Source organism: Tachyglossus aculeatus, chromosome X4, assembly GCF_015852505.1.
Source record: "Tachyglossus aculeatus isolate mTacAcu1 chromosome X4, mTacAcu1.pri, whole genome shotgun sequence".
NCBI classification, from domain to species: Eukaryota; Metazoa; Chordata; class Mammalia; order Monotremata; family Tachyglossidae; genus Tachyglossus; species Tachyglossus aculeatus.
Genome location: NC_052098.1, coordinates 36599234 through 36613178, shown reverse-complemented (window position 1 = coordinate 36613178; position 13945 = coordinate 36599234). Strand labels below are relative to the sequence as shown.

Here is a 13945-nt window from a genome sequence, read left to right as displayed (position 1 = left end):
GACATTGCCAACTGACATATGAGGAAAGATTAAAAACATAAAGCAATGTAAGAATAAGACAACAAAAAACACAATGAGCGAGCTAGGAGCCATTTTTAGGCTCTTTACTTCTCAGGCTGTTCTGTGCAAGCATCTCTCTCTGGGGGGGTGTGTGTGTGTGTGTGTGTGTGTGTGTGTGTGTGTGTGTGTGTGTGTGTGTGTGTGTGTGTGTGTGTCTGTCCTCCCCCTCACTCTGTGTTTCTCAGAGTGTTTCCCTCTGTGTTTGTGTGGGAGCCTCTCTGATTCTCTATTCATATGTGTCTCTGTGTGTGTCTCTTTGTATGTCTGTGTTTCTGCATGTCTCTGTGCCCCTGTATATGCATGTCTCTCTCTGTTAATGTCTCCATGTGTGTCTTTGTATTCATTCATTCAATCGTATTTATTGAGTGCTTACTGTGTGCAGAGCACTGCACTAAGCACTTGGGAGGTACAAGTTGGCGACATATAGAGACGGTCCCTATCCAACAAGGGGTTCACAGTCTAGAGGGGGGAGACAGACAACAAAACAAAAACATGTGGACAGGTGTCAAGTATGTCTCTCTGTGTATGTGTTTCTGTCTAGGTATGTGAGTATGTCTCTGTGCATGTTTCTCTATGTGCATCTCTGTGTGCCTCTGTGTATGTGCATGTCTCTTTCTGTGTTAGTGTCTGTGTGTGTCTCTGTGGGTGTGCATCTCTCTCTGTGAAACTGTGTGTCTCTGTGGATATGTCTCTCTGTGCCTATGCACTTTTCTCTCCATGTACATGTCTCTCTCTGCATCTCTCTTTGCAGCTTTCTCTCTGTGCATGTCTAAATGTGCATATGTATACCTCTGTGTGTGTTTCTGTGTATGTATGTCTCAGTTTGCATGTTTCTCTGTGTGCATGAATATCAATAAATCAAGCAATCATATTTATTGAGTACTTACTGTGTCCAGAACTCTTTACTAAGACATTCCCTGCCCACAATGAGCTTACCGTTTAGAGGGGTAGACAGACATTAATATAAATAATGGATATATATGTAAGTACTATGTTTGTGTGCACATTTCTCCCTGTGCATGTGTGTGTGTTTATGTGTGTCCCTCTCTCCCTCTAGATTGTAAGCTCCTTGTGGGCAGGGAATGTGTCTACCATTGCTGTTATATTGTACACTCTCAAGTGCTTAGTCCAGTGCTTTACACAGAGTAAGTGCTCAATAAATATGATTGATTCTTTGTCTGTGTGTGAGTATCTGTATATCTCTCTGTGGGTGCATCTCTTAAATTACATTATTTATTTCTATTAATGTTTGTCTCTCCCTCTAGACTGAAAGCTCATTGTGGTTCACCAACTCTGTCTCCCAAAAGCTTAGTCCCCCTCTCAGGGTTGCTCCTGGAGAGTTTCCAGTGCTCTACAAGTCTTTGCTATGGGAGGGAGAATCAAGTAGAGGCACACCCATTCCATTCCTAGCTTGGGCAGTGGCTAGCGAGTGGAAGGCAATCTGCTACAAGTCAAAACTCATCTGTACTGGGCAGCAGTGGCATGGGAGAGAGTCGAGGGTGGAGACTCAAGTTTATTGTGTGGAGGAAGGCAGTGGTAAACTATTGGTAAATGGTAAACCACTTCTGTATTTTTATGAAGAAAACTCTACCTATACCCTACCAAAACGATTGCAGATGGAGAGTATAGAATTCTGGGAGAGATGTGTCCATGGAATCGCTATGGGTCAGAGATGACTTGACAGCATAAGACAAGAGTTTAGTACAGTGCTCTACACACAGTAAGCACTCAGTAAATATCACTGATGATTGATGAGGGTGACGATGATCTCTCTCTGTGCATCTTCCTTGTGTGTCTCTGTATGTCTCTCAATGTGTCTCTGTGCAAACGTTTCTCTGCATGTGTGTGCGTGTCTTTATATATACATATCTCTAAATAGGTATTAATAATTTAGAATAAGATTGTGGAAGATCTTATTTTGGGTTGCTTGACAAACTGTGTGATTTAGTGCAGTTGGGAATCACTTTTTTTTCCATTGTCTATGAGAATTTAGGAGGAACAACTGCCACTGAGGGACTATGCTCTGGGTTTGCTTCTGCTCTTGGATTCACATCTATCTCTTTCAAGAATTTGAGCTTATTTTGTGTATTTGATTGTGTTGTACGTTAATGTTTCACCATTCCTAATATTTCTGTTTCCAATCTGTTCTCCGTCTCTACGCTTTTGGTCTGAACACAGTAAATGTTTAATAAATACTACTACCACTACTAATACTACTACTATTTCTATTCTTCCAAACCTTCTGAACAATGTTCTGCGAAGGGGCACTCAATAAACCCTTTTAATCTATCCTGTTTTATGAATGTGCAAGGACTGGGGTAGAAGGACACAACAGAGAGGCAGTGTTAAGCCAAAGCTTTAAGGTACATAGTTTCAGTCTTTTCTTTTTTGCTGAATTCCCATTTAGGTTTAATAAAAATTGGATTAAGGTGGAACAAATGAATTAAATCTCAGTCAAACTGGGGTTTCCATATCTAATTTATATCTCCATCCCTGAGTGAGGGCAAGCCTACACAGTGAATATATATCTAGTTTACTAGAGTCACTTTTGTCCTACATTAAGGATGACCATCAACCCGTGTCTACCCCAACAAAAACTGTTTCTCTCTCCAACTGTGAGTAGCTCCATCATTTCCCATTTGGTTTAAATTTTTAAAATTCAATACTTCAAGTTTTATATCAGTATTCATGACAAATCACATAATTTTTCCCAAATCTCTCTTTTCATTTGGTTCTCAGGTTAAACTTTGGGCCAGGCAACTCCTGGCTTGATTTCTGACCAACCTCACATGTGTCTTTTCTTCATCTTCCCACCTCTGAAAGCAACTCCATAAGGTGAGACCAAATCTTTGTCTCATTCACTTTACCCTATGTCTTTTGCTCTCCCTCTTGATTTAGTTTTTCCTCATTTTCCTTCATCTAGGATTTTAAGACTCCTTCTCTTAGGGATGATATCAGCCTCTTAACTTTTCAGATGGAATGTTTTGGCTGTACAAATTTACTTGGAATTCTAAGAAGGCTTTGAAGGGGCAATGGGTCATTTTAGTTTGCCCAAATCAGTTTCCTAAATTATTTATAGATCTCTATTTCTAGCTGTCATAAGGCTCACTGAAATTTGAAATTTTTCCCAGGAATAGATTCAAAAATGTTGTTTTTAAAATCATTCTATGATTATTATGTAAAACAGATACCTAGACTGCTGCATTTTCATCATTGTTTTCTTAAACAAGAACCATTAAAAATAATCACATATGAAACAAGCACATTAGTTCAAAATATAAAAACTTATTATGGGGTCAAAGGCACCTTAATTCAGATGATTCTCTTGTACCTTCCCAGTGCTTAGCAACTACACCAATGTCTAATTCCCATATGTGTTCCCATCTGTGCAGTTCTCTGCACACAATAAGTGTACAATAAATATTATTGCTACTATTACTACTATTTAGCACAGTGCTTGGCAACTAGTATGGACTTTATATATATTTATGTTGGTAAAATAAGTATGTGTTTATATATTTATATATATATTTACACACTGTATTTATTTTACCAGCAGGTATTTTCAGGAAGTGATTGGCTTTCTTGCAAGTGTGGCCAGGGCTAAATTCATCCATCAATGGTATTTATTGAGTGCTTACGATGTGCAGAGTACTGTACTAAGCACTTGGGAGAGTACAAAACAGTACAATACAACCCAGTTTACCAGTCTTACAAGATTTGTTTTTTTCTTTTTTCAATTGAAAGGATGCTTAAATCAGCAACAGTGTCTGAGCCTAGGAGATGATAGTCTGGTGCTAGCCTGCCTATAAAGAACTTAAATTCTAATGCTGGAGGCAAACATAAAAATATTTACCACTGGCCAAGTCAAACTGAATAAAGCAAACATAAGTACATGCAGGCTTAAGCGGGTGTAGATAAGACTAGAAGTGCTAGAGACAGCTGAAGGGATGATCTGCTCAGTGTGCTATATTGGAATAGGTGGGATTTAAGGAGGGACCTGAATGTGGGGAGAGCTTTACTCTGTCTGACATGGTTAGGAAGGAAGTTCCAAGCTGGGAGAACAGCTTGAGCTAGGGGATGGAGACGGGAGAGTCCAGAGTGAACTACCTCTACAAGATTGGCTTGGGAAGAACAAAGACAGTGAGTTGGGGAATTGCAGGAGAATAGGTGGGTGAGATGAGCCAGATGGTGGAGAGCCATGAAGTCTATTTTGAGAAGTTTTAATGCAGGGGAACATGGCTGTATGAAAGAACTATACAAATATTAATATTTCAGAAATTAGGATGCTGTGTCAGGATGGTAAGAGTTTTCTGGGTGATGGGTTAGGAAGAAAAGACAGTTAACACACATTAAATTTAGACTTTGACATAATTAGACCATGATTCTCTCCAAATGATAAAATCACTAGTTGGGTTACCTAATGAATTTCCTATAAACTAAAAAGGCACCCTTATGATGTAGTACTTTTAAACTGCTTGCTAACTAGAATGTTTAGTTTTTTATTTTAGGGAGTGGAGGGGAGAATAATTTGCATAAACTTTTAAAAAGACCTCTATAGCTGTATTTTGACACTTTCAATCAAAAGCTTTCTGGTAATACAGAGGAAAGGATAGAGTATTCTGATCATTAACTTTTGGGGGAACAAGATCCCTGTTTTAAACTGATGCTGCTCTATATAGGAATTTTTAAATATTCAAATCAAAGAAATACAGCTAGATAAGGGTGCCTAAATGATATGCTAAGCAGAATGGAAGTATAAGTCACAGCAAAGGCCCTCAGGCAAAGAGGATATTATGTTAGCTTTTTTTCCTCTTGGCTGTCAGAATCTCCAGCTGGGGCTGGGCATGTTAGGTTAGGGTCATTCTTAGGTTACTTGTGTTTTAATTATGAAAGGCCTAACTAATAACAATACTAGTTTTAGTACTTGATATGAGCTTACCATGCCAAGCACTGTGCTAAGCACTAGGGAAAGTGTGAGATAATCAGGTTGGACACAGTACCTGTGGCTCATGGGACTCACAGTCTAATGGGGAAAGAGAACAGGTATTGAATCTCCATTTTACAGAGGAGGAAACTGAAGCACCCAGAAGTTAACTGACTTCCCCAAATTCACACAGCAGGCAAGTGGCAGAGCAGGGATTAGAATCCAGGTCTCTTGACTCTAGCACAGAGAAGCAGTGTGGCATAGTGGACAGATCACAGGCCTAGGAGTAGAAGACCTGGGTTCTAATTTGAGCTACACCACTTCTTTGCTGTATGACCTCAGGCAAGTCACTTAACTTCTCTGTGCCTCATCTGTAAAATGGGGATTAAGACTGTGAACCCCATGTGGGACATGGACTGTGTCCAACTTGATTATCTTGTATCTATCCCAGTGCTTAGTGCAGTGCCTGGCACATAGTAAATGCTTAACAAATACCATTAAAAAACCCTAATAGCATTGCTCCAAGAAAATGGAAGTGATAAATTCCATTATACTTGGCCAAGGACAGGTTAAGGCCATAGTGGGCACATATCAGGGGAAACCTTGTAGGTTCCCAGACAAAATTTCCCATCCACTTATTATACGTTGGACCCCATGGACCCCAACTCTTACGAACTGTTAGTACAGTGCTCTGCACATTGTGAACATTCAATAAGTATCACTGATTGATTGATGTACCCAGAGCCCGAGATCATGTAGTAGTAATAGAAGAAATTATACTTTGGGGGCTCCTACTGAGTGCCATGCATTATATCGAGTGGTTGGGGAGGTTCAACAGAACACATTCCCTGCCCACAGGGAGCTTAGACTCTAACACATGAGAAAGGAGTAAAAATATATACAAACAGTGAAACCAGAATGAACTAGGTATATAATTGAAATATACACATATGCACAAATGCTGAGGATGGGTATACATTAGGGTTAGGGGCAATCAATAGTATTTATTGAGCACTTCCTATGTGCAGAGCACTGTACTAAGCACTTGAGAAAGTACAATACAACAGAGTTAGCAGACAGGTTCCCTGCCCATAATGAAACTTACGGTCTAGAAGGGGAGGCAGATGTTAATGTGAATAAGAAACATATAATATATAATTCAAATATTTGTATATAGACATGTAGATAGATACATAAGTGCAAGAGGCAACACTTGGGATGTGTATAATTAGTCCAGGAAGGCCTTATGGAGGGGGTACAACTCTAAACTGAGGTCTGGATGATATGGGGAGGAGAGGAGTTCCAGACAGGGAAACAATGTGGCTTCAGCTTCTGTCTGGCCTCTGAGAAGCAGTGTGGCTTAGTGGATAGAGCACGGGCCTAGAAGGACCTGGGTTCTAATCCTGGCTCCTCCACTTGTCTGCTGTGTGACCTTGGGCAAGTCACTTAACTTCTCTGGGCCTCAATTACCTCAACTGTAAAATGGAAATTAAGACTGTGAGCCCCATGTGGGACAGGGACTGTGTCCAACCTGATTAACTTGTATCTACCCTAGTGATTAAAACAGTGCTTGGTACATAGTAAGTGCTTAACAAGTACCATTATTATTATTGTTGTTATTATTATTACTGTTGAGGCATAGGTGGTCTTCTCCCTGGTGATGTCAATCAATCAATGGTACTTACTGAGTGCTTACTATGTGCAAAGCACTGTCCTAAGCACTTGGGAGAGTATGATACAACAGAGTTGGTAGATATGTTCCCTGTTATGGAAGGAAATCCTCAGGATTCCCCTTCTGTTGGAGTCCACAACCCAGATGTTAGTTGCTAAGAAAAACATAATAATAGTGACTGGAATCATTTTCTTTAGTGGACCTACTAATGTCAACTGTATTATAGAATTTAGGTTCTACAATCAAATTTAAGGTGGGTGAATTTTCTAATGTTTCTGGCAAAGTTAGCCATCATTATAAGTGTCATCAAACAGGAATGATGTGTCCCTCAAAAATAGGACTATTGTAAGTAGTTATTTTGTGGGGCATGTTTTCCCATAGACTTACAAGAAATTAGGTTCCATTCCGGAACCAGCCCTAACAGAGCCCTATAAGTAAAAATTACACTTTAAGTACTTCCCCATTATCACTCCCCACCTTTGGTTATGATAATGATGATATTTAAGTGCTTACTATATGCCAGGCACTGTGGTTAATTGTACCACCCCCATTCCTAGAGGCCTTTTTGCCCCACTGTACAAACACAACACCTCTTCTCTTGTTTCCTCACCCCCACATTTTAGCCTTTTCTAATTATTGTTAATAGCAACAGCTAGCTCCTTCATGCCCCTCCCCACCTCCCAGTCCCAGTCCCTACCTGGAAGGGGAAGGTAAAGGTGAGGTGTAGTACCATGGTACTAGCTCCGGGATACACAACAAGAGCTGTTGCCCCCATCCTGCTCCAATCTGTCCCTGTCTTCATTCCCACAGCTAAGGTGGAACCAGAAGATGGGGCTACATGTGGGAAAGTCCCGTGGAGGGTACAGTCATGGTGAGAAAGCAAGCATTAAAGGACGGTTCCTGGCACAGGGCTGGGGGAAAGACTGCTTGATCCATCTTTGCTTGTGTGTGGTTTTTAACTATGGTGCTGGTGGCAGGGTCATGTAGTGCGTAAGGTAGACTAAGGTGGCTGCACCATGCATGGGTGTGGTAGTGACACTGCACATGTCACCAGCTTAAATGGATTTCTAGGCAGTGACTGGCTATAATCCTGGGGAGGGGCTAGTAAATCTTGGGATAGTTTAGCATTAAGTGCACAATGTATTTCAAAATTGTACATATTGTGGGATACCTGAAACCCAGGATTTGCCCATATACCATTGAATTTTCCCACATTATAATCTTAGAGAGGAAAGAAGAAGAGGAATAATGATAATAATGGTATTCGTTTAATGCTTAAGCATGGGGATAGATACAAGCGACTCAGGGCAGATACAGTCCCTGTCCCACTTGGGGCTCAATGCCTAAGTAAGGGGAAGAACAAGTATTCAATCTCCATTTCACTGATGAGGAAACAGAGGCACAGAGAAAGTAAGTGACTTGCCCAAGGCCACCGAGCAGGCAGGTGGAAGAGCTGAGATTAGAACCCAGGTCGTCTGACGCCCAGGCCCATGATCTTTACACTAGGACACACCGTTTCTCAACGCAGGTAGGTCCCTTCTCCAGTATGGGAAAAAACATGGTTCAAAACCCATCACACTCTAGTGGGACTGGGATTCCCATAGGCTTAGAGGGATTTGTGATGGATGTTTAATAAGCATCCCATCACGATGAATTCTACTACATTTTGGCTTAAATTTTTCTCATTTGCAGCATAAGCAGATTAACATTGTGAAATTGGTTTGCATCCGACCTGAAAATTATCTAAGACAGTTTATTCTCCTGATATTGCTAACAGATGTGTGCAGACCGCCAGACTGAGCACAAAACTGTCTATCAATGGAGCTGTTATTTTTAGTTAGTTCTTCTGCTAATTACAGTTTAAGTAATTTCACCATTAAATGCCAGAGGCCAAAGGTCATGTTTTCTTAAAAAAATGCAGTGATTTGACTTTTGTATACATGATCATCGAACCTGGCAATAAATTGATTAATTTCATTTATTTGTTTGAAGAATTTCCAAGCATATGGTATTTCTAGTCCAGATACACTTCATTTACTCATGACTGCACATTTTGCAACACCAGAAGCCAATTAAACGATTGCCCTACAAGAAACCACTGTGAACTTTGAAAATTTTTTAAATAGATTCTCATTGTTCTTACACTTTGAAAAAGTCAATCAGGATTTTCTTTAGTAAAAGACAAAGGTTTTCAGTATTTTTATGGACAAGGGTTCCATAATGAATTACTCGAGGAAAAGCTAGAGATATAAGATGTAGACATTAGAGATGTTCTATAGTCCAATCTGATCCAACCATTAGTATGGATCTCAAGGAGAGCAGCCACCACCAAGTTCCTCCCAGCATCCATAGGAAGCAGCATGACTTAGTGGATAAGAGCATGAGCTGGGGAGTCAAAAGGATGTGGGCTCTAATCCCAGATCTGCCACTCAGCTGCTGTGAGACCTTGGTCAAGTCACTCAACTTCTCTGGGCCTCAGATACCTCATCTGAATACTGAGGATTAAGACTGTGAGCTCTATGTGGGACAGGAACTATGTCTAACCTGATGATCTGGGGTAGATGCTACATAATTTTTCTGTGTCCCACTTGGGGCTCCCAATCGAGATGAGAGAGAGAGAGAGAAAAGGTATATTATCCCTATTTTACAGATGAGGAAACTGAGGCACAGGGAGATTAAGTAATTTGGCCAGGGTCAAACAGCAGGCAACTGTTGGAGATGAGACCCAAACCTGGATCTTCTGATTCCCAGTCCTGGTCTCTTTCTACTGGGTCACCAATGATCTCCTTCTTGCTAAATCCATTGGCCTCTGTTCCATCCTAATTCTCCTTCATTCATTCAGTCATATTTATTAAGCGCTTACTGTGTGCAGAGCACTGTACTAAGTGCTTGGGAAGTACAAGTCGGCAACATATAGAGACGTTCTCTACCCAACAATGGGCTCATAGTCTAGAAGACCTCTTAGCTGCCGTCAACATTGTGGACAATCTCCTTTTCCTGGAAACATTATCCCAACTTTGGCTTCACTGACACTCTCCTCTCCTGGTTCTCCTCCTATCTCTCTGGCTGCTCACTCTCAGTCTCTTTCATTGGTTCCTCCTCTGCCTTCCACCTAACCCTAGCACTTGGATTTGCACCCTTTTTTTCACCTCCACCCTCAGCCCGGCAGCACTTACATACATATCCATAATTTATTTATATCAATGTCTGTCTCCCCCTCTAGATTGCAAACTCCTTATGAGCAGGGAACATGTCAACCAACCGCATATTATTGTACTCTCCCAAGTGCTTAGTATGGTTCTCTGCACACAATAAGGGCTCAATAAGTACCACTGATTAATTGATTGATTACTAGACCATGAACAACAGTTACCTCTTCTGTGCCTTTGGCCCTCTTTTTCTTATCACAGCTCTCTACATAATCTTCCCTTGTTCTTGAAATCTATCCATAACTCCAGGTTCTAGACATCTGGCAGTAAGTACTTAGCAGTTCTCCTTCTCATCTTCACTGTCATCTTTTTTATCCTCAAATTCCCCTTCCATGTGGCCATCCTCTTTCTGTGGCAGTTTGGGCACCCTCTCCCTTAGACTCTGGACCCCATATCGGATATGTATCTGTATCTGACTTGATTATCTTGTATCTACCTCAGTGCTTAGTACAGTGCTGGCACATAGTAAGTGCTTAACAAATGCCATCATTATTATTATTATTAGCCCGGGGATCCTTTGTTTAAAATCACCATCTAGAGAATTTATTGAGGACTTACGGTGTGCAGAGCACTGTATTAAGTGCTTGGGAGATGATAATACAACAGAGTTAGTAGTCACATTCCCTGCCCACACCCAATTGTCACCTGTGTGACTTTGGGCAAGTCACTTCACTTCTTTGTGCCTCATCTGTAAAATGGGGATTAAGACTGTGAGCCCCAAGTGGGACAACCTGATCACCTTGCATCCTCCACAGCGCTTAAAACAGTGCTTTGCACATAGTAAGCGCTTAACAAATTGCATCATTATTATTATTGTTGTTATTATTAACAAGCTTACAGTTAACAGGGGGAGGCAGACATTAATATAAATAAATAATTTATAGTGTGTAATTTATATAATTTACAATACATAATACCCCCAAAGGACACACCTGCACTGTGCCCAGGCTTACTGGCATCTATAGTATCCAGGAAGTCTCTTCAATTTTGAATGAATTTCTAGGTGTCCTACTTTCTACACTTCCACAAGAATGTTCCCTGGCAAGAGCTCCGAGATGAGTCAGGTAAATCCCCACAATCATTCCGTGACTTGAAGATATAGCCTCCCCAAATTTCATGGGATCATTTGTGGTCTCATTATCTGGCTCTGATAGCTGGACTCAGGAGGGTGTTCTCAATGGACATGAATTCCTAGTATAGAAGGCAGGTAGGCTTTCCCTCCATAATAAACCTCCCAGACTGAGCCCCCTTTTTCCTCTCCTCCTCCCCATTGCCCCCACCCCTGCCCTATCTCCTTCCCCCCACCCACAGCACTTGTATATATTTGTACATATTTATTACTCTATTTTACTTGTACATATTTACTACTCTATTCTATTAATGATGTGCATATAGCTATAATTCTATTTATTCGGACAGTTTTGACACCTGTCTACATGTTTTGTTTTGTTTTCTGTCTCCCCTTTCTAGACTGTGAGCCCGTTATTGGGTAGGGACCGTCTCTATATGTCGCCGACTTGTATTTCCCAAGCACTTAGTACAGTGCTCTGCACACAGTAAGTGTGCAATAAATACGATTGAATGAATGAATAAACCAGTATAGAAAAACTATACCAAAGAAAGGTAGTTGAAGCACTGCACAAAATCATAAACATCAATTTAAACTGAAGAAATTTACAGTAGATCAGTTGGCATCCACCCATACAAGCTTAAAAGGGCATAAACTCCAATCTTGTAGTGGGAATAGCATTCATCATGTGCCTACTGTGTACAGAGCATGGTACTACATAAATTGAGTTGCAAATCTCTCCGTGGTTCTGCACCACTTGCTAGAATCCAGGATCTCACATTTTTTCAAGTTACTTTTTTGTCTGTGAGCTTTCATCCGCTCCACATTTTCCCTTTGTTGCTCATCCTTATGACACTCAGCCCTGTGGTAAAAATTTTCCTCTTGCCAGGTGCTTGATACTCCTTCTTGACATGATTTCTGAGTGGGCATTCATTCAATTCCAGTGATGTCATGAAGTGTTTTCTCCCTTTTCCTATTTCATTCCCTTTTCAGACCAGGCAGTGTTCTGGGAGCTATGAATATGCAAATTACTTTTCCTCTAGCATTTATCCAGCTATTGTACATGAAACAGGCTTATCCCAGAGGTAGGTAGGGTATTTTGAAAGGCAATTCACATCTCATATTTCCCATATGCCAGGGATATCAGCACATCAAACAATGGTATTTATTGAGCTCTTACTGTGTGCAGAGCACTGTATTAAGCTCATGCAAGAATACAACAAAGTTGTCCCTGTCCACAAGGAGCTTAAGGTATAGAGGGGGAGACAGATATTAAAATAAACTACAGATATGCACATAAGTGTTGCAGGGCTGAGTGTGGGATGAATGTCAAGTACTTAAAGGGAACAGAACCCAGTGCATGGGTGACACAGAAGGTAGGAGGAGTAGGGGAAATGAGAGCTTAGTCGGGGAAGGCCTCTTGGAGGAGATGAGATTTTACTAAGGCTTTGAAGGTGGGGAGAGTGGTGGTCTGTTGTATATGAAGGGGGAGGGCACTCCAGGCAAAAAGAAGAATGTGGCGGTGAGTACAGGCACAGTGAATAGGCAGGCATTTAGAGGACAGAAGTGTTTGGCCTGGACTGCAAGATAAGATGGGAGCATTCATTCATTCATTCAATTGCATTTATTGAGCATTTACTGTGTGTAGAGCATTGTACTAAGCGCTTGGGAAGTACCAGTTGGCAACATATAGAGACGGTTCCTACCCAACAATGGACACACATGAATAAGCAAAATATTAAGTGTCTGTGGCCTGACAAGTACCGCATTTTCTCAATGTCTTCATTTTCTTCATCCTCTCCATCCTCTCCCATTCATTCATTCAAAAGTATTTATTGAGTGCTTATTGGGTGCAAAGCACTGTAGTAAGCGCTTGGGAGAGTACAATGCAACAAAAAAAGATACATTCCCTGCCCACAACGAGCTGACAGCAGGGAACATGTCTACCAACTTTGTTATATTGTACTTTTCCAAGCACTTACTACAATGCTTTGCAAATAGTAAGTGCTCAGTAAATATGATTGATTCTTTCATTCATTCTCATATTTCTCTCCCTTCTCTGACCTCTCAAGCCTCTCCCACCTCTGGTCAGTCAGTCAATCAATCGTATTTATTGAGCACTTACTGTGTGCAGAACACTGTACCAAGCGCTTGGGAGAGTACAACAATAAACAGATACATTACCTGCCCACAGCACGCATACATTCTAGAGGGAGAGATGGTACTAATATAAATAAATCCGTTGACTTACCCTCTTCATCCAGTTTCCAAAATGCCTGTGAATGACTGAAAGCAGTAATTTGGGGTTCTGTTAATGAAGAGAAGGCCCAGACTCAGAGCAAATTATTCCTGACAATCGGTATCTCTTTTGATGATTACATGCATCAAATCAAGTAATCTTCCATTTCTATTTTCTACTAGCTGCATCTCCTTGCAAGCACACACACTTTGAACTCACAGTCTTTCTCTAAACTCTAGTCTGTAAGATTTTCAAAATGTGCAATATGGTTCTCATAAGTTTCTATCAATCAATGGTATTTACTGAGGGCTTACTGTATGCAGAGCAGTGTAGTAAGCACTTGAAGTACCACATTCAGTTCTCCTAGGGGTGTTAACTATGTCCAATGCAATCAGAGAATCTTGAGTATGTGAACTGGTCTTCAACCTCTAGTCATGGCTGAGGCACCCAGTCATACGGTTGAATTTTCCAATAAGGCTTCTACTCCTGGAGCCCCATTGTTAAAGTCCAATAAATGTTTTTTTTATTAGAAAATGGTAAAAAAAAACCCTAAAGCCCAGTAGTCAGGGCCTATTGACTCTTCTGTGAGTCACATGTGAGACGGGGACTGTGTCCAACCAAATTAACTTCTATCTACCCCAGCACTTAGAACAGTGTTTGCCACAAAGTAAGCACTCAAATACAACAATCATTATTATTATTATTATTATTATAAAAGTGGGGGACAGAGGGAGAAAAAAAGATGAGAGAAAAAATCTAAGTGTATAAA

General features: G+C 40.8%; 1 non-coding gene across 1 annotated transcript; it reads left to right on the top strand.

Moving 5' to 3' along the window:
• Positions 1–1374: 1374 nt before the first annotated feature.
• Positions 1375–1512, top strand: LOC119948528. The gene has a single exon (XR_005456918.1). It is a non-coding gene; the product is annotated as a small nucleolar RNA SNORA7 (small nucleolar RNA).
• The last annotated feature ends 12433 nt before the right edge of the window (positions 1513–13945 follow it).